The following is a 19,963-nucleotide window of genomic DNA, read 5'->3' on the forward strand; positions in this document are numbered from 1 at the left end:
TTTTTTTTTTTTTTTGTTTAATTATTTTAATTATTATTATTTTTCTAAAAATTAAAAAATTCGAAAAAAAGCCACGTAATTTCCACCGTGTACAAGTCAGACCATTATTTTTAATATAAATGCCATGTCAGCTTTTTGGCCGGAGTCATTAAAGTGATCGATTTTCCTCCGATTTGGCACTAAAGTGATCCGAAAAAAAGTTATGGCACCAAAGTGATCGCCGTACACAAGTTATGGCACTTGTGGTGTACTTTTGCCGTTATTACTCAAGGTCTGACTGTAGTCTTCATCTTAGGAGTTTTTACTCCAATCAATCAGTTGATAGTTTATAGTGACATAAAGGCTCCGTTCGTTTGGCGGAAAATATTCTCCTTTTGGAAAATATTTTCCCGGAATATAATTTTCCGGTGTTCGGCGACCAATATGAAAAAGTTTCGGAAAATATTTTTCGCCGGCGGCGGCGTCCGGCGACCAGCTACCGGCGGCCGGCGACTGCTGTGGCCGCAGCGGCGAGCGGCGACTGGCGAGCGATCGCGGCGCGGCCAACGTCCGCGATGGGCGCCAGCGGCCGGTGCAGCGGCGGCTGCGACGCAGCGATGTGGCAGCGGCAGCGGCGGCAGCAGCGCGCAGCGTCCGGCGGGCGGCCGGCGGCGGCAGCGGCGCGGCCGCGCGCGGCCCCGCCGCTGCCGGCGGACGGCACGCGGCGGCGGCAAACGGCGGCGGCCGCGACCTTAGTGAAGAAGAAGAAGAAGAAGCTCAGGAAAATGATTTCCGCTTTTGAAGAAGCGAAGTCATTTTCCATGACTATAATGCTCCGTTCGTTTGGCGAAAAATATTTCCTTTTGGAAAATATTTTCCCGGAAGTCATTTTCCTGGAAAATGTTTTCCGGAACATAATTTTCCGGTGTTCGGCGACCAACATGAAAAAGTTTCGGAAAATATATTTCGCCGCGACCGGCGGCGGCGTCCGCGGCCGCGGCCCGGCACGCAGCGGCCGGCGGCCGGCGGCGCAACGTCCGGCGTCGGCGGCGGCGGGGCGGCGGCGGCAGCGGCGGCGGCAGGGCGGCGACCTTAGTGAAGAAGAAGAAGAAAAAGCTCCGGAAAATGATTTCCGCTTTTGAAGAAGCGGAAGTCATTTTTCGTAGACTTAGGCTATTTTGTGAGGAGGAGAAGGAAAATATTTTCCCACGGAAAACGTTTTCCGCCCCTCGAACACCGAAAAAGTCGAAAAATATTTTCCGGGAGAATATTTTCCGCCAAACGAACGGATTAGGCTATTTTGTGAGGGGAGGAAGGAAAATATTTTTCCACGGAAAACGTTTTCCGCCCCCCGAACACCGGAAAAGCCGGAAAATATTTTTCGGGAGAATATTTTCCGCCAAACGAACGGAAGTTTTTCCACGTTAAGACTTAGCTCGAACGGACATGTTAGCTCCTACTAACAAAATCGGGAGCCAGAGGGATTTTGTTTATATAACCTAAAATTTCAAAGATTTGATTTTAAAAAATGCACAAATTCAGGAACTAAAAGTAAGATTTTACCTTTCCACAATAATGCTTTAGGAGCATATCATTTTATTTAGTGGAAATTGCATTTCTGGTCTCTGTTGTAACTAGGGAATTAACTTTTTATCATTATTCTTTATTTGCTTACAATACTAGTCCTTATGCTACTCTCCTATGACAATTTAGGTCCTTCCGACAAATTTTCGTTCATAATTCACCGAGAAATGGTAAGCTACATCGGCTATATTGACATGCGGCACTTACATCCACAAATCTCTTAAACAAATTAACTTTTGGTCTTGTACTTTTACGAACGATCAAATTTAGACTATGCACTTTGTTTTAGTGACAAAATTAGTGCCCCTACTCTTTTTCAGTGAAAACTTAATTACTTTCATCATTTTTGCATCTGAAATCTAATGAAAATGTCAAATCACGATCAATTTGTGGTGTTTCCTATGTTTGCAAGTACATCCAATTAGATTACAGCCCGTTAAGATTGTTTTCACTAGATGCAACAATGGCATCTTCATTTTCAGTTTAAATCCACATAAACATATTTAGGACTAGCTATAAACAAATAAATGGCTTTTAAATATTCTAACCACAATTTTAACTCATTATAATGGTCAAAGTAGTATAGATAAAATATTAAAATTCCCCAGATAATAGTAATACCAACAAGTCTGCATCCCATCGATTGTAAGGACTTGTTTATCTGATGGGGAGGCTAGTGACAATAGAGTGTCACTCTCGGCGGAAAAAAAATTTAATCATTATTAGGGAAGGTATCAATATTAGTCATATAGTATTTTACGTAATAGCAGTGTAATATAAGTCTTACTTGGAATAGAGATGTGAATAATTACACTTGAAATCTCATCAATTAGTGTTGCGAGGACTAAAATTGCTATAAAAATAAAGTACATAGAGAAAATTTGAGCAGTACAAAAGGAATAGAGATAAATGTGTAATTTAAGTCATGTATTTGTAATCGGTGTTGAGTCAGCAATTTCTGGCAAAGTTTGAATAGATATTTAACGGAAGAACTTAAATTATTGTTGGAGAATGGTACAAGGATTCAAATTGTAACCAATCAATGTATAGGGATCAAAAGTGAATTCCTCCAACACTACAAGGACAGAAAACACTAAAGTTTCCCTTCTATATATCTTTAAAGCGACTTGCGCTTAAATGTATTGTCAAGCCTTGAAAAGTATGAGTTACAATTCATGCTAAGTTGTTAGGCACGTCTCATTAATTTGTATGAATAGTTAAATAGCTTAGGCCTCTTTTCCCAAATATTAGAAATCTATTTTACTTTTCATGTTAAATGCGCTTTTTGTTGAATTAAGTCTTGCCACTGATGGACAAACTTTAATATTTTCTCCAACCAAAGTTCCTAAAAACTTTTACACTATATAAATGTCAACAAGTATCTTCAAATATAATTTTTTTTTCATTATTTTTTTAAATTTAGATAATATTTTAAGTTTGAAGGAAAGAAAGATATTACATTGCTTTGTAAAAAGCATGAACAAACAGGCCCCATATCAAAGAAATAAACTCGAGGAATCACGGGTAGCGTCAATACTTAAGAAATATTGAAGATCATCCCAATATTTCATTGCAAACAATGAAGATAACTGTGTTATAAAATGAAATTTCGCCAGAGTTTGAGACGCAAACTCTGATTTTTTTATTAGTCAGTCCTTCAGGCAGATGCCATGCTCATGTTCAAATTGCAAAGTACCATATGCTTATCGTAATCGCAGATTGGAGTGTCCCAGTGGACATGAGACTGGAATCTACAGCTGCTACTGACTTTCAAATTGCAAAAGCTAGCTTTTTTTATTGTTTAGCGAGTAAGATGTGTGGTATGATTCTGACATCCTATCCAAATTCATGCTTCGCGTAGCCAAACCAAGTTAGCTTATTACAGAATTATGATGGGTCATGCTAAACATATTTGATTTGATACGGGTCAAATTCATAGATATTTATGACGCAGTAATAGAAAAGACGATACATTGGAGATTCTAAAGTTTCCTTAATTATTTATTTAACAAGTTCTTTTGGAAACTCGTTAACAAATCAAGTTTTGGACATCAATGCTTTCGAGTTTAGAATTGTAGCAACAATGGGACTTTTGACCACATACTTGCCACCATTGTCCATCCAACTAAGAGAACCAGACACCACAGTCTGTTTCATCTGTTTTGGACCATCTATCGTCATCTTATAATTCAAGCTTCTCATACTTCTCTTGAATGTCAATTTACCCAGCACAACAATGACCTTGAACCCCTCCATCGGATTCACCTTTGCTGTGTAGGTTGACGCCCCCATCTCCCACATTCGTCACCATACTGAAGAATTCTTGCACCATTGGTGTTTGAACTAAAGAAGGCAATGAAGGAAGGTTAATTCAGGTCCAGTGAAGGATTTGAACAATTGTAGGAAGATGACCTGGTGACCATATGAATTTGCTTCGATGTGTATTTCATTGCACACATGAGGTTGACATAGTCTTGGAGCGGCACGTCGTATATGAGCCCGGGGTCTAATGCCCTGTTCGGATCAACGTGGCTAGCTCCCATGCCTATAGGGCTCGCCGGTTTGTAATCGTTCCCGATGTCTTTGATAGGGCTATTTGTACTGTCCATTGTATACGATGTAGTGATCATGGCCAACCAGATGGATGCGGGGCTCCACTCGGGGTGTATTCCCCTCAGGAGTGCAGCCACTCCAGCTATGTGTGGGCACGCCATCGACATTCCTGACAAGAGGTTGAAGTCGTTAAATAGTTGATGTGAGTCCACTATAGCCACTGGATTATTTTGAGGCCACCCAGCCAGGATCAGTGTGCCAGGAGCCAAAATGTCAGGCTTCAGGATGACCGGCAACTCAGGGATGGGTCGCGAGATCTATAGTTTGCCAAGCTCGGAGCAGGCTTGCTGCCGATGAGTGTTTTCCGTAATTGGATACTTGCTGTTGGCACGGACGAGTTCTTGATGCAGGCTTTGATGGTATCACCATCTGCAGGATTTAAAAAGAGTGTGGGGAATGAGGTAAAACTGAAAAAGTACAGGTAGGAGCTATTTACTGTGAACACACCACCAGTAACTTTTGCTCCATCGACATTGTGGACTTGATCCTCTACAGTCCACTCATGTCCTCACACACAACAATATTATCGTTATACATTGTTTGCTCACAATACTAGTCCTTGTGCTCCTCTCCTGCATCAACATAAATCCTTCCATCAAATTTTTATTCATAATTCACCAGAAAATGCTAAATTGGCACTGGCTATATGGAAACGTGATGCTTCTACAGATTAACTTTTGGTCCTCGTACTATTAGGAACGACAAGGTTCATGTACTTTGTTGTAGTGACCAAGCAAGACCCCATGCTTTTTCCCAATCAGAACTTAATAACTCACATCATGTTTGCGTCTGAAATCTTTATGAAAAAGTCCAATCAGGATCACTTAATCGTTGATTCCCACATTTGCAAGTATACCCAATCAGATTATGACCCATTAAGATTATTTCCACTAAATGCAACAATGGCATCGTCATTTTTAGTTTGAATCCATGTAGACATATGTAGGACTAGCTATAAAAAAAATGTAGATGTCTTTTAAACCGGCCCAAACAACGTTACCGCAAACAAAGAGAGACATTTCGCAACAAAGGTTTGAGAAGTAGTCCATTACCCATAGTACACTATTGAGCCGCATACGGAACTTATAAAGCAGATCTCTTGGGTAACGAGTCTGACAGATGAATAAACTCGAGGAATCACGTGTAGCATCAAGACCTAAGAAATAGTGAAGATCATCTAAAAATCACTCAAGTATTTCAAGGCAAACAGGGAAGATATCTGTGACATTTTAAAATCTGACCCACTTGGGATTTATGAAATGGATGGTTTTATGAACGTACTTGTAGTTAGATCTCGCCCGGAACTGATCATTCCTGGGATACTAACCGTTAGGGAAAGGCTAATTAGGGATTTAAATTTGCGCGACTAAAGAAACTCGATCGTGAACCGACTTTCGACCATGAAAATTGTCGAGGTGACATTTTGAGCCAATGAAGGCCGATCCAAGGATAGTCAGGGATCAGTTCGCCGCTGTCATATTAGTGGATCGCGGGTGATTCCGCTTGACCACGAAATGAATCGACGAATGGCCCCGAACCTATACCAAACGATCGTGCCCGTCGGAACTAGCGATCGATCCTCGCGATTAAGTGACAACCGAGGTCGTCACGACCCGAGTGAACTTGAACGTGGCTTGATTTAGTATTGACCACGGGTCAATAATGCGAATTTCCCCAAAAGCCACCCGTTAGTATGAGATATGCGCAGGTTACGTTATTTAGAACTTAGTCATTAATTAGAGAACAAGTTGGGCATTGGAAATTTAGAAAGTCACGACAGATCATTTGGACGATGTTGTCGTTTGCTCGATTAGCCTTGGAATTGTCCGAATCCTTCAGAAAAATCGAATTTCGGCGAGAAATGGAAAATGACTATTTTACCCCTGAGATTTTGTTAAGGCCAAGGATAATGGGGAAGGGCATTTTGGTCATTTCACCCTAGCCTTAGAAATAGAGATTTTTGGACAATTTTGCCCTTGGACTTTTTGTGAAATTCCCAAATTGCCCTTGGATATTTTGGAAAAGATTCGATCCGGACCGTTGATCTCAAGATAAGATCGAATCTAGGCCGTTGATTTGGATTGTGAGAGAGGGGCATGATGGTCTTTTGGCACCTCAATTATTGACTTGGATTATTTAAAGCCAAATCTCTCTCTCTCTCTCTCTCTCTCTCTCTCTCTCTCTCTCTCTCTCTCCTCACTCTCTCACTCCCTCTCGGCAATCCCTTTCTCTCTCCCTCTTGGCCGAGCCTCCCTCACCCCGCCGTGCCCTTGGCCGTCCGGCCTAGCCAGCTGCCGTCGCCGCCCTCCCGTTCAGCCGGAGCAGCTGCGCCGGAGCAGTCACCGCTCGCCACCACCACGCCCCACCATCTCTCTCCCCTGTTCTATTTTTCCCCCTCCACCGAAACACCATCACCATTATCCTGTCCTATTCAGCCTTGGAAGACAGGCCAGCAGACCGCCGCCAGCCACCGCCGCTCGCCTTCGTCGCCGCCGAGCCGTTCGCTGCTGCCGCTTGCCGCCGTGAGACCACCGGCCTGCCGCCCCATTCCACTCTAGCCGAGCTAGTCTAGAGTTCGTGTAAGTCGCTCCCTAAACCCTATTTAGGATGTCGGGTATCGATAGACGAGAGTAAGGGTTAAATCGGGTTAATTAGTGACGATTTAGGGGCTAATTAGGGGTTGTCTTGGGGTTAATTGAATGGACTGGTTTGGGGACTGATATTGGCTGAATTGAGGTTGAAATGGTGATGTTTTGGGACTGATTTGAGGTCGAGTTAAGTGCTGGATATCGTGGATTGAATCGATGAACATTTGGTTCGGTTTAAGGGCTTATGGCGCCGGTTTGACGTGTTATGAGGTGGCTGAATTTTGGCACTAATTATAACTTGAAATGAGTGTGGAAATGCTGAAAATGTATTCATTATGTGGCTGTGATTGTGGTCCCGATAGTGGTCTCGTATATTCGTTGGATCATGTTTTGGTTGATTGAAATGTGAGTCGTTATGTGCACGCTTGGGCTGAATTGAATTTGATTGTTAATTGGCCGTGTTGGGTGCTTATTAAGCATGAGAAATGTGTGTGATTTGGTGCATGCACGGGCCAAGTGTGATTGGCCAATATATTGGCATGTGGGTGTTGAGCATGTGAACGAGCGAGAAATCGCGTGTGGTTACGGAAATCCCTGAGGCGGTATCATTACGCGGGGAATTGATCCGTCCTGAGGCGGTACGACTACGTGGGACGATGCCCGGTATTACCGGAGGACGGCCAACCTGAGGCGGTATCATTACGCGGGTTGTGTCGTAGGTGGTGGGTGTTGAGCCTGAGGCGGTATCATTACGCGGGCAAGATACACGGCTTGAAGCGGTACCATTACGCGGGCCATGAAGTGTTGTTATGAGTTAGTCGTAGTGAACCTGATGCGGTACTACTACGCGGGTCACTGGCGAGTCGAGTGAAAAATATGAGTTGGTCGCAGTGAACCTGAGGCGGTACCATTACGCGGGTCACTGGCGAGTTGTGTGAAAATAATGTGATGAGGCAGGAATGAGTGCGTGAAACGTAATTAGAATGTGCATGTGATTGAAAATTGTTCTACTGTGGCTAACGTGCAGGTTGCACGCAGGAAAGGCCCATGTAAGTGTAAATTGTGTGCCTGCTATATGATGGCTGAGTGTGGTTGTGTCTGTGAATGTCTGGAGGTACGTGATAGCCTAGGTGGGGTTTAGGGTGTGTGCTTATTGAGATGTGATCTCATGGTTGTTTCAACCAACAATTTCAGAACCCCGGCCTGAGACATGAATCTTCCGCCACCGCCATCACAGGGTTTTGGGATTCCTATGCACACCGATCACGACGTCGTAGAATACCCTATAGATGACAACATGACTTGGGTTAAGCATACTATGGTAGTTTGGGTAGATATAGGACTGCCTCTCTGGCAGGCCCATACGTACACTGCCTGGATGTTCAGAGACGGGATAGATGAGTTCGGTCCCGTCCGTGGCTTCGATGTCCCCTTTGACGGAGTTGGGGACTGGGACCCATCAGCCATACCACCTCCTAACGGAGAGATGACTAGTTTGGAGACTAGTCTGGCGCAGTCTGGGCATGAGGCCGCATCTGCAGTACCTAGACCTTCCGTGGCTGAGCCTGATCCGGAGCCGGAAGAGTCACAGGCAGGGTACGACCCCATGGATGTAGATCTCGAGGCAATACCAGAGGAGGAACCAGAAGACGAGGACCCCGATGACGAACCAGAAGAGGCGCCGGAAGAAGAGCCTGAGGATGAGCCCGAAGAAGAAGACCCAGCGATGGGGCCAGAGGACGCACCCGAGTATGAGCCAGAGTACGATCCCGAGTTCGTGCCAGAGGACGAGTCTGATGAGGAGCCGGAAGAGGAGGAGCGGGTCGAGGTTCCAGCGGAGTCGGGTGACATAGATAACCCGATTGAGATCGAGGCTGAGTCGGAGCCTTCAGAGGAGCAGACAGTCCAGGGGGATTCAGATTCGGGTGATGAGGAGTCAGATTCGGAGTGGACGCCAAGCAGAGGGCGTAGGGGTTAGAGTAGGGGTTGGGTGTAGGCTTTTGAAGTGTACCATTTTTGGAGATAGGGTATAATAGGCTGCTGATCTTTTTGGATGTCGATGGTGCATAGTTTAGATTTTTGGTGTGCTTGTATATTATGGTTTGTATATATGAATATTGTATAAGTTTGGATGAGCAATGAAAGTCTATTCTCCCTCTTACCCTTGGTCGATTCTTGTCCGGGTATTTGTGGCTTTCGCTGATTGGTTTAAATCTCTGATAAGTTGAATTTGGGTCGGTGATACCTTGGGACGTCGCATTATTCGACCAGAGAAGTGTGTCGCGTGCTCGATGGGGTTCGGGGCGTGACAATATCTATGTTGTAAAATGAGGAATTTCAGCAGAGTTGACACCTGTAAGAATCGTATCATAAGCATAAAGTAGCCAGACAAAGATTTCGGAAGATGGATCGCTAAGTAAGCATTGACGGCACCACTCCATGAGATTCATGGGATTTAGGAGATACAGTTTAGTCCTAGAAGTTAACCCCACTAGTAGAATTATCCATTATGAACTAAACAGCATGTCGTAGATCTAATAAGCCAGTACCCGTTCTTTCTTTGTTTACCCCATTACGGAAATGAAATATTCGATTGAAATGTTTGTAATTATGCAATCCGCATCATCCTACAAGCCTAATTTATGAGTGATCGAATCGTTGAGCACATGGAGGGCCAAAAATGGGTGGAGAAATCAGTATGTCCTTGTCCTGATCGATCCTGAGGCAATGTGCCATGATCGTTCTGGACCTAAATCAAACAATCTGAATCGCCTTTGGGGATGACTTTCTTTTTCAAGTCGGTGCATTGTTGTGTGCCGAGTGAAAAGAAAGCATTCCAGCTTGAAGATACATGAACCAGAGAGATTGATTCAGATTAACATGTGATTACTTTGTAATATGCGTACGCATGCACACACCCGTGAAATCAACCAAAAATCATGCGTTGGACGCTGATTGTTTCTTTTATGTGCATGTCACTATCGATGCGAGAGATAATTGCACACCACCCCTATGTTTCTATTAGCTTATTGGCCTTCCATTTTCCTATACAGCAATCCCAAAGGGTGTTCCCATTTGATTTCTTTTCTATGATTGACTATTGTGCGGTTGGAGGAAATCTGCATCAATCTCTCAGCTGAGGGGCAAAGAAAGGAAAAACGTAAGGAGGTACGAGTACAGAGGCGAACCACGTTGAGTGTCACTTAACATCAGTGCGGTTGGAAGAATCTATGATCCTAATTTTCTCTGATCTTTCTTCTTCCTTTCTTTGCCTTTAGCCTTTCTCTTTTCCCTGTTGGAATGAGTCCATAGGAGACGGGAACAGATCATTTGAGAACAGAGTCCACTCCACTATGAGTTAAACTTATGAAGATACCGATTGACAGGTCGAGAGATGTGTTGAGGTTCTCCCCTAACCCTCCCATACTTCTCGTTCCCTCTCTAAAGGCACAAGCTTCTGCTGTGTTCGAAAATCATCTCCCTTCAATTGATTGTCATGGCTGTTTTTGTTCATTCCCTCGTGTCAGGGGTCCTAATCCTGATCATCTTTTGCTTTGTCACGACTTTGGAGCAATCCGACAATTATATTGTCCACATAGACTTATCCTTCATGCCCAAAGTCTTCTCTGACCACCATAGCTGGTACTTGGCCATTGTTTTGTCGTTAGTACGAAATCCTAATCCTGAAGTTAGAGCCAGAGTTAGTGCCACACTCACGTCTTCTGAGCTCATCTATAGTTACACTCATGTCGTCCAGGGTTTCAGTGCTAGTGACACGGCCCAAGGGAGCGAAGGGCTCCGAGTCCGTCCGTGAACGAGATGTGGCCCTTTACGTGCATGGGACGTGGCCCATTCGTGCATGGGACGTGGCCCATCCGTGACTAGGTGCGAACACCGTCCGCGACCCTTTAGTTGCCTTTGGCACACGACCCTGCATCTTCCCTTGGCAAGCGTCCCTTGAGCTTTCTCATGCCCCTAGGGCCTCTCGAACTTCTGGTGTAGCTATATAATGATTGTATCGATTCAAACACCATCGTTGGATCATGAGGGGATTAACGGATCAGATTAGACCCGCACTTATATATATAGGGGACCCTTCGTGCATGGAACGTGGCCGAGATGTGGCTTTTTACGTGCATGGAACGTGGCCCATTCGTGCATGAGACGTGCCCCATCCATGACTAAGTGCGAGCATCGTCCGCGACCCTTTAATTGCTTCTGACACACGATCCTGCAGCTTCCCTTGGCAGGCGTTCCTTGAGCTTCTCCACGCCCCTAGGGCCTTTGGAACTTCTGGTGTAGCTATGTAATGATTATATCGGTTCAAACACCACCGTTGGATCATGAGGGAATCAACGGATTATATTAGACCCTCACTTATATATATAGGGGACTCTCCCCCTTCATTTGTATATGCTCATTTTGCAAGAAATACAACTACGCCACTTTCTCTCTATTCTTGTGAATTGAGTGTATGTGTACAAGGCTGACTTGGGAGAGATCCTAAGGCTGCACGGGTATGGGATTGTCGTGAATCGACCGACCCGTGACGCCTCAATCCTAGTGAGCTCGAGACCCTTAAGAACTATCCTACATCTCTTCCATGAAAGATTTGCCTGTTAAAATCGATACAACTCACTCGGCCCAATTTCTAGGCCTAAATTCTGATTCTGGGGTAGGGCATACCTCGAACTATGGCAAGGACCTTGAAAATCATCCTCCGCGTTCTCTGTACTTAACGGTCCACTAAGATTTTTACGTGTCAACTGAATTAGGAGCTAAATAATATTTAGCTCTATAACCTAAACATTATTATTGGATACCAAAAATTCCTAATGCTACATAAATATAATTATGAAAAATCGGGACATCACAACTCTTTCCTCGTTAAGAAATTTCGTCCTCGAAATTTAGAATTATTACATCCTTCAAATAGCCTTGGATACTTGTGCCTTATAATATCTTCGCTTTCTCCACGTCGCTTCTTTCTAATCGTGATATTGTCTCAAGATGATGAATAAGATTTTTCCTTAGGACTTGTTCCCTTCGATCCAAAATTTATGTTGACTTCTCCACAGAAGTTACTCTCTCCTCTACCTCACTTATCTCGAAATCCAGTACCTATGGAGGATCTTGTCCATATTTCCTCAACAAGATACTATAGTGAATGCAATAAACTTTCATCAACTCTCTCCAATCGACCTTACCATATACATGAAAGTATCAATGTAATCTTAAAATACCATCATCTAACACTTGAAAGTTTGACCTTTTTTCTTTTCCAAAGTATTTCCTACAGTTTCACTGTAATATATTTCTCTTCAAAGATAATATTTTTGCAGCCTCAAATGAATTTTCATCATTAGCATTTTGAACTACTTTCTTTCCATTGCACAATATCTAACTTCGAGTCAGCTATTGCTATCTCCAAGTATAATCATCAAAATTATCATTTAAGATCTACCACGCCTAAAAGATCATATTATTGTAGTATTCTAACAATCTTTTTCCTCTTCCTTTCTTCCAAATTCGAAGGATCATCAATTCTTAAATAGTTTCTAAGATCTCCAAAACGTCATATCTTTACAAAAATTTCTCTAGTATCAAGAATCTACTACCATTCACCAACACTCTAATGTGCAATATATCCCTCGGACCCAATGTATTGCATCATCCATATTCACCACAACTTGAATTTTCACTAACCATTGACTAATTTATCAGAAATTACTATCATCTCAGTTAAGACATAGTCTAAGAATATTTCTTTATTCACTTGGAGATTTATGTAGATTAATTCTTACTTGGTATGCAAAAACCTTCAAATACTTTTCATGACCTTACTAATTCCTCGAATAAGGCTCATAAGTATTCAAATTGATCCTTTCTAGAACCACCAAATGATTACTTTTCAGCACATCCATAACAAGATTTATGAAATCAGAGTATTAAATCAATGACTAAGATACTTCCAATTATGGTACTTAGAAAAGATCCACTTCTCCAATTTCAATCTTACTGTCTCCCTAAGCTAATTTACTATATTTGCCTCTATGGAATTTGACACCACCAAAACAAGAACTTATTTTTAATCCACATTTCAAATATCACTATTTGAAAGATCATCTCTTAGACTTGAATAATTATTATCTTCCAAATCACCAAAATAAGAGATTGTCCCAATTCACAAATCTTAATGTGAATATTATCATTTAAATGATCAACACCTAATTGAATGACTTCAACTCCTCAAATTATCAAAGATAAGAACTTATCTAGTTTCCATTCAATGTTTCTCTAGTTTTGAACCTAAAAGATCATCACTTAAACTAATTACTTCTAAGATCAACAACTTAAGCGTTCATCATTTTTCCTTTGAGGAGGGTACAACCATGTCCTCTAGGAGAGAGATGTAGCCTGGAGAGTTCTTGAGGGTTTCGAACTCGCTAAGAGAGAGACTAGCCCTGAAACCATGCATGACATGAGTGTAATTGTTGATGAGCTTAGAAGAAGTGGGTGTGGCACTATGTCTGCCTCTAAATTTAGGATTAGGACTTCGCAATAGTGATGAAACAGTGGGCAAGTACTAGCTATGGTGGTCAGAGAAGGTTTTGGGCATGGAGAATAAGTCTCATGTGGATAATATAATTGTCGGATTGCCCCAATGTTGAGGCACAGCAAAAGATTTGTGCCTTTATATAGGGAATAGAGATGTATGAGGAGTGTCTTATGGTTGAACCTGATCTCAACTATCTGTTCTCAACCTATGGACATATTCCATGACAAATCAAAGGGCGAAAGAAAGGATTGGAAAAATGTATGTGTTTTTCTTAAAGTCCCATTAATGTCTGGTGATAGTCAACCTTCTTTTTTTTTCTTTGGATTGGCAATTGAGTGATACTCAACTTGTTTTCCGTCCGTACAACCTTATATTCCTTTCATTTCCCTTCAATTGAGAGATTGATATATGTTTTGTTCCTACCACACAATTATATGAATAAGAATCCAAGTAGGGATACCCTTTTGGATTCCTGAATTGGAATTATGGAACGCCAATAAGAGGAGTTCGTGCAATTTTCTCTTCATTGAGAGTGACATGCACTTATAGAATATCATGATTTTGGGTTGATATTGAAGGGTGCATATTGCAACATCATCACATGTCAATCTTTATCAAGTTTCTTTAGCAACTTCATGGTTTATCTTTAAGGTGAAGATGTGAGGGGTTGTAAGACAAACTCTCACTTAGGTTAATATAACTTAATTGATCTACAACTTACTTGTTTAAACTTTTGAACGATGGTTGATTCAACTAAATATGTTAATTGGCTTGAATTTGGACGTTCTCTTGATGATCTTCCTAGATTGCCTTTGGAAATTATCCAATCAGACTTAAATCTATTATACGCCAATTGAATCCCACACATTTGCACGAAATTCTAATATAGTCATTCTGGCGAATTTTTACCGGAAATCACTGATGTAACGGTGTACCATGTAGGACAGTCGGTGTTGACTGGATTGCTATGTCAGTGATTTTCGGCTAAAATTGATCGGAAGAACTACATTAAATTCACACAAAATGTTAGGACTAAATTGGCAAAATTGAAAAGTTTATGTATGAATTGATATTCGTACAATAAGTTTAAAATTTGTTGAGTAATTTTCCCTAGATTATCCAGGTTGAGGTGTCATCCTTTTCCCCTTGTTTCCAAGCAATTGGAAGTTGATGGTCGATTAATGGTAGAATTGATCGTGGCCTGGTGGCCCACAGGCCTGCCCAATACCCCTAGGGCCACTTTGGTCTAAAAGACATTTTTGGGCGAGCATGAATAAGACTATCTAGTAACAAAGTTCGGCCCATCCTGGTTGATTCCATGGCGACCTGACTTGAGAATTTTAGACATAAAATCATTATTATGGGTGGGACTGTGCAATAAATTAGACCTGACCTAAAGGTTGGACTCATTAATTGATCACCCCTAATTGATGAGGCCCCCACTTGTTAATCTGTGTCTAAATGATATCTCAAAAAAAGAATATCGACGTGATTGCCCTATGAATATCACCACCATGGTTGGTGTGCTGGAACATATACCATGGAAACGTATCCATGGATGGTGACGATGGTTGTTGCGGTTCCACCACGAAACAAGTTGGGAATTCAAGTTGAGATATTTATTGATGCAAAGGAATAGCTAAATTAAAAGGGAACATGCCTAACATTGGAGTCTCATAGGTAAGAGAAAGACTATTCAAGTGCACAGGCGAGGCATATTAGATGGAGTCCCAAACCGAAGAATTGACTCGTAAGAAGAAGAAGACAGAGGCACAAGATCAATTGCCCCATGAGGGCAACATCATAAAAGAGTCTTTTCTGTGGCCACCGTCATCCTATCAGATCATAAACCATATCATTCTTGAATATTCAAACTTCGGTTTGTGTTGTTCTTCCTCTTTCTTCTTCTTAGAAGCTCTGATTCTTACTATGATTAATTCGGTGGTTCCCAGGCTTGAAATCGTCAGACATATGCCAAGAACATTGAAGAATATATAATTCAGGACGTCTGCGTTATAGATTCACGGGGAACCAAAGGAGTCGGGACGAGAACAATATTTTTTTGTTCAGAATAGCTGACCATTTCAACAATAAGTTAAAATAAACTTATTCATTTATCTTGCTGTAGCTGTTGAAGATAGTTTGTTAAGGAGTCGCTATTGAGAAATATGTCAGCATCTGGAGAAGAGAAAACAGAAAGTGGTTTCTCCTTTATTATTGCAACTCGAAGTAATCATCCTCACACTTTAATAATACTCCTTAAAAGCGTTCTTTTTTTTCCACCTTTGTTGTTGTTTTCTTGTCTCGTGATTCCAATAAGAAATCATCAAAAGGATGTCGGACAGGACATGCATTTGGATCGAAGTGAGAGCTTCACAAGTAAAACGAGGCATGACCACTTTCCCAAGTTTATGGGTTCACACCACCTTAGGATGATGTACCAACCATGATGTGAATATCCTTGGCGGATTGATTTTTGGCGTTGATGTTCTTTCTTGCTGTCAGTGAAATTTGTTTTAGGGCTTTCGAGCTTGATTAGGGATGGCTATGAATAAGGTGGGAACGGGTTGTGTTCCACGTTCCGACCCCTACATCGATAGGAACCATCTTTAGTTAAAAGACGTTACAGAAATTCTGTTTTTTAAATCTAATGAAAGTGTCAAATCAAGATCAACTTATTTGGTGATTCCTATGTTTGCAAGTACATCCAATTTGATTACAGACCATTAAGATTATTTTCACTGTATGCAACAATGGCATCTTCATTTTCAATTCTAATCCATATAGACATATTTAGGAATAGCTATAAAAAAATGAATGGCTTTTAAATCTTCTAACCACAGTTTTAACTCATTATAATGGTCAAAATAGTATAATAAAATATCAGAATTCCCTGTATAATAGTAAAACCAACAAGTTAGCATCCCATTGATTGTAAGGACGTGTTTATCTGATGGGGAGGCTATTGATAACGAGGTGTCACTCTTTAAGAAAAAATTCATTTAATCATTACTAGGTAAGGTATTGATATTAGTTATGTAGATTTATACACAAACACTTCATATATTACGTAATAGCTGTGTAATTTAAGTCTTACTTGGAATAGAGATGTGAATAATTACACTTAAAATCTCATCAATTAGTGTTGCAAGGACTAAAATTTCTATAAAAATAAAGTACATAGACTAAATTTGAGTAGTACAAAAGGAACAGAGATAAATGTGTAATTTAAGTCACGTGTCTGTAATCGGTGTTTTTTTTTTGGTCGAAGTCTTTAATAGGTGTTGAGTCAGCAATTTCTAGCAAATTTTGATTGGATAATTAACGGAAGGACTTAAATTATTGTCGGAGAATGGCACAAGTATTTAAATTGTAACCAATCAAAGTATAAGGACCAAAAGTGAATTCCTCCAATACTACAAGGACAAAAAAATTAAAGTTTCCCTTCTATTTATCTTTAAAGCGACTTGGGCTTAACTGCATGGTCAAGCCTTGAAAAGTATGAGTTACAATTCATGCTAAGTCGTTAGGTGTGCCTCATTAATTTAAATAGCTTAGGTTTCTTTTCCCAGAGATTAGGAATCAATTTAACTTTTCATGTTAAATGCGCTTCTTGTTGAATTAAGTCTTGCGACCGATGGACAAACTTTAATATTTTCTCAAGCCGAAGTACCTATAAATTTTTACACAATATAAATGTCAACAAGTATCTTCACATATAATTTTTTTATTTTTTTTAAATTTAGATAATATTTTAAGTTTGATGGAAAGAAAGATATGACATTGCTTTGTAAAAAGCATAAATAAACAGGCCCCGCATCTAAGAAATAAACTCGAGGAATCAAGGGCAGAATCAATACCTAAGAAATATTGAAGATCATCCAAATGTATCACTGCAAACAGGAATCACTGGTTTTTGATTAGTTGGGAGTATCATATGTCCTTCAGGCAAAGACCATGCTCATGGTTATCGAAATCACAAATTGAAGTGTCACAATGGACATGAGACTTGAATCTACACCTGTCACTGACTTACAAATTGCAAAAGCTAGCTTTTATTTATTTATTTATTATTTAGCAGGTAAGGTATGTGGTATGATTCTGATATCCTAGTACAAGCTTCCCCCGTAGCCAAACCAAGTTAAGCTTATTACAAAATTATGATGGGTAATGCTAAACATATTTGATTTGGTACGGTTCAGTTTTATAAATATTTATGACATAGTACTAGAAAAGACAATACATTGGACATTTTAAAGTTTCCTTAATTATTTATTTAACAAGTACTTTTGAAAACTCGTTAACAAATAAAGCTTTGGACGTCAATGCTTTCGAGCTTAGGCTTGTGGCAACAATGGGACTTTTGACATCATACTTGCCACCATCGTCCATCCAACTTTGTCCACTGTGCCGCCATAAGCGAGGTTTGGGCAAGGGCCTCCATACCCTCACTGGCCCAAAATGTTAAAAAAAAGAAAAAAAATTAAGAAAAAAAAATAATTCGGAAAAAATATTAACAAATTGTAAACTTTGTCCACGTCAGCGCCAGCTATGCCACGTAAGACGGCCGACGTCCACATCACAATTTCAGGCCTAAATTAGTCGGATGAACTAAATTGGTACCGATGTGAAAATGTTTAGGACTAAATTGGTCAAATAGAAAAGTTTAGGATTGAATTGGTACCAATAAAATAGGTTTTGGACCTTTTTGTACTTTTCCCGCTCAGAATTAGTAGCCTCATCGCATATGAATGAACGCGATCATCCATGATCAGCGACTTTTTTTTTTTTGGTCGGGATGATCAGCGATTGAAGTGAGCTAGTTTTACAAAGCTTTGTGCCTTTATATAAGGAAAAGAGATGTATAGGAGGCTCAAGAGAACCTCAACATACTCCTCCACAATTTGTTAATAGGTATGTTCATGTGTTTAGTGTCTTATGGCGGACCCTGATCTCAATGATCTGTTCCCAACCTATGGACGTATTCCAAAACCAATGGAAAGGAAAAGGGCGAAAAGGGGAAAAAGGATTGGAGAAATGTTATTAACGTCACATTGATGTTGGGTGATAATCACATTTTTGTTTTCTTTTGATTGGCAATTGAGTGATACTCTTAACTTGTTTTCCCTCCGCGCCTCCTCCTTCAATTGAGAGATTGGTAGATGTTTGCTCCTGCCGCACAATTATATGCATAAAAATTCAAGTGGGGACACCCTTTGGGATTCCTGGATAGGATATAATGGAACGCCCATAAGCTAACAAACAAAGGGGAGTTTAATTAGGCAATTATCTCTTCATTGAGAGTGACCTACACATATAGAATCGCTATTCATCTAGCCCATGATTTTTGGTTGATCCTCGATGGGTGCATATTGCAATCATCACGGGTCAATCTACATCAATTTTCTTTAGCAGCTTCATGGTTCATATAAGAGTGAGGGGTGTACGACGAATCTAAGAATTAATATGGTGTGTAGCAGATAATGTATTATAATTGGCATATGACTTATTGGTTTAGGTTTTTCAAGAAAGATTAATCCAATTAAATATGTTAATTGGCTTGAATTTGGATTTTCTTTCGATGATCTCCCCAGTTTATCTAGGTTAAGGTACATTCAAAGTATGATGGCTTGGTGGCCCGCAGGCCCTCCCAGGCCCACTCAAGCCACATTGGCCCAATGGGCATTTTCAAGCGAGCTTGAACAAGACTATCTAGTTATAAATTTCGGCTGATCTTGGTTGTTAATGATAGACATAAAGTTATTCTTTTGGGTGGGATTGTGCAAAAAATTAGGCCTAACCTTAGGGTTTGCGTGGGCCTACTTTTCGATACCTCTAATTGACGAGGCCCCCATTGTCTATGCATGTCTTGATATATATACCAAAGAAGGAATACCGAAGCGATGGCTCGATGAAGATCATTGCTACTATTGGTGTGTCGGAAGAGAGACCATGGAAACGCGTCCCTAGTTGGCGACAATGGTTGTTGCAGTCCCATCACGTAACGACGTGGGGATTTATGATGGGATACATGTCACTACAAAGGAATAGTTGAATTAAAGAGCGACACGTGTCAAAAGTGGGCTCACATATCTGAAATTTTGAAAAATCTGTGTCTCCTCTCTACAAATTATTCGGTCATGTCCAGAATGAACGGAACACAGACTGCCTCAGAACTGATCAGGACAAGAACAGACCGATGTATCCACCCACCGTTAACCTCCATGTGCCCCAAAAATTGCATAACGTGTATGTAACCATCACTCATGGTTTCGATTAGCGAGAAGAAGGAAAAGGGCAAGATCAATGATCCCGTATCGGCAACATTGTGAACAAGTCTTTCTGCGGCCATCGTCGTCTTATCAGATCAAAACCCATGTCATTCGAAAAAGTTTGGCCTTTTTCGAATATTCGTAGTTCGAATTCTGTTTTTCATCCTCTGTCTTCTTCTTTGAAGTCTCGATCATTACCATGATTCGGTTTGATGGTTCCTAAGGCTTGAAAGCCACAGACGTATGCCCAGACCATTGAAGAACATTTTAATTCGGGACGTCTGCATTATAGTTTCACAGGGAACAGAAGGAGTTGAGATGGGGAAAGCCATTTTTTATTCAGAATAGCTGATCATTTCAACAAGATT

The 19,963-nt window shown here is 40.9% G+C and overlaps 1 protein-coding gene and 1 pseudogene across 1 annotated transcript in view; one reads left to right on the plus strand and one right to left on the minus strand.

Moving 5' to 3' along the window:
• Positions 1-19,963, plus strand: part of LOC115675895 (probable serine/threonine-protein kinase At1g01540) — an 83,230-nt gene that overhangs the window by 10,920 nt on the left and 52,347 nt on the right. The gene's annotated exons all lie outside the window — the stretch shown is intronic.
• On the minus strand, positions 3,601-4,713 carry LOC115675718 (subtilisin-like protease SBT3; annotated as a pseudogene).

This window comes from Syzygium oleosum, unplaced genomic scaffold (assembly GCF_021117445.2).
Source record: "Syzygium oleosum isolate NSW1041296 unplaced genomic scaffold, Sole_v2.1 Sole_v2.22, whole genome shotgun sequence".
NCBI classification, from domain to species: domain Eukaryota; kingdom Viridiplantae; phylum Streptophyta; class Magnoliopsida; order Myrtales; family Myrtaceae; genus Syzygium; species Syzygium oleosum.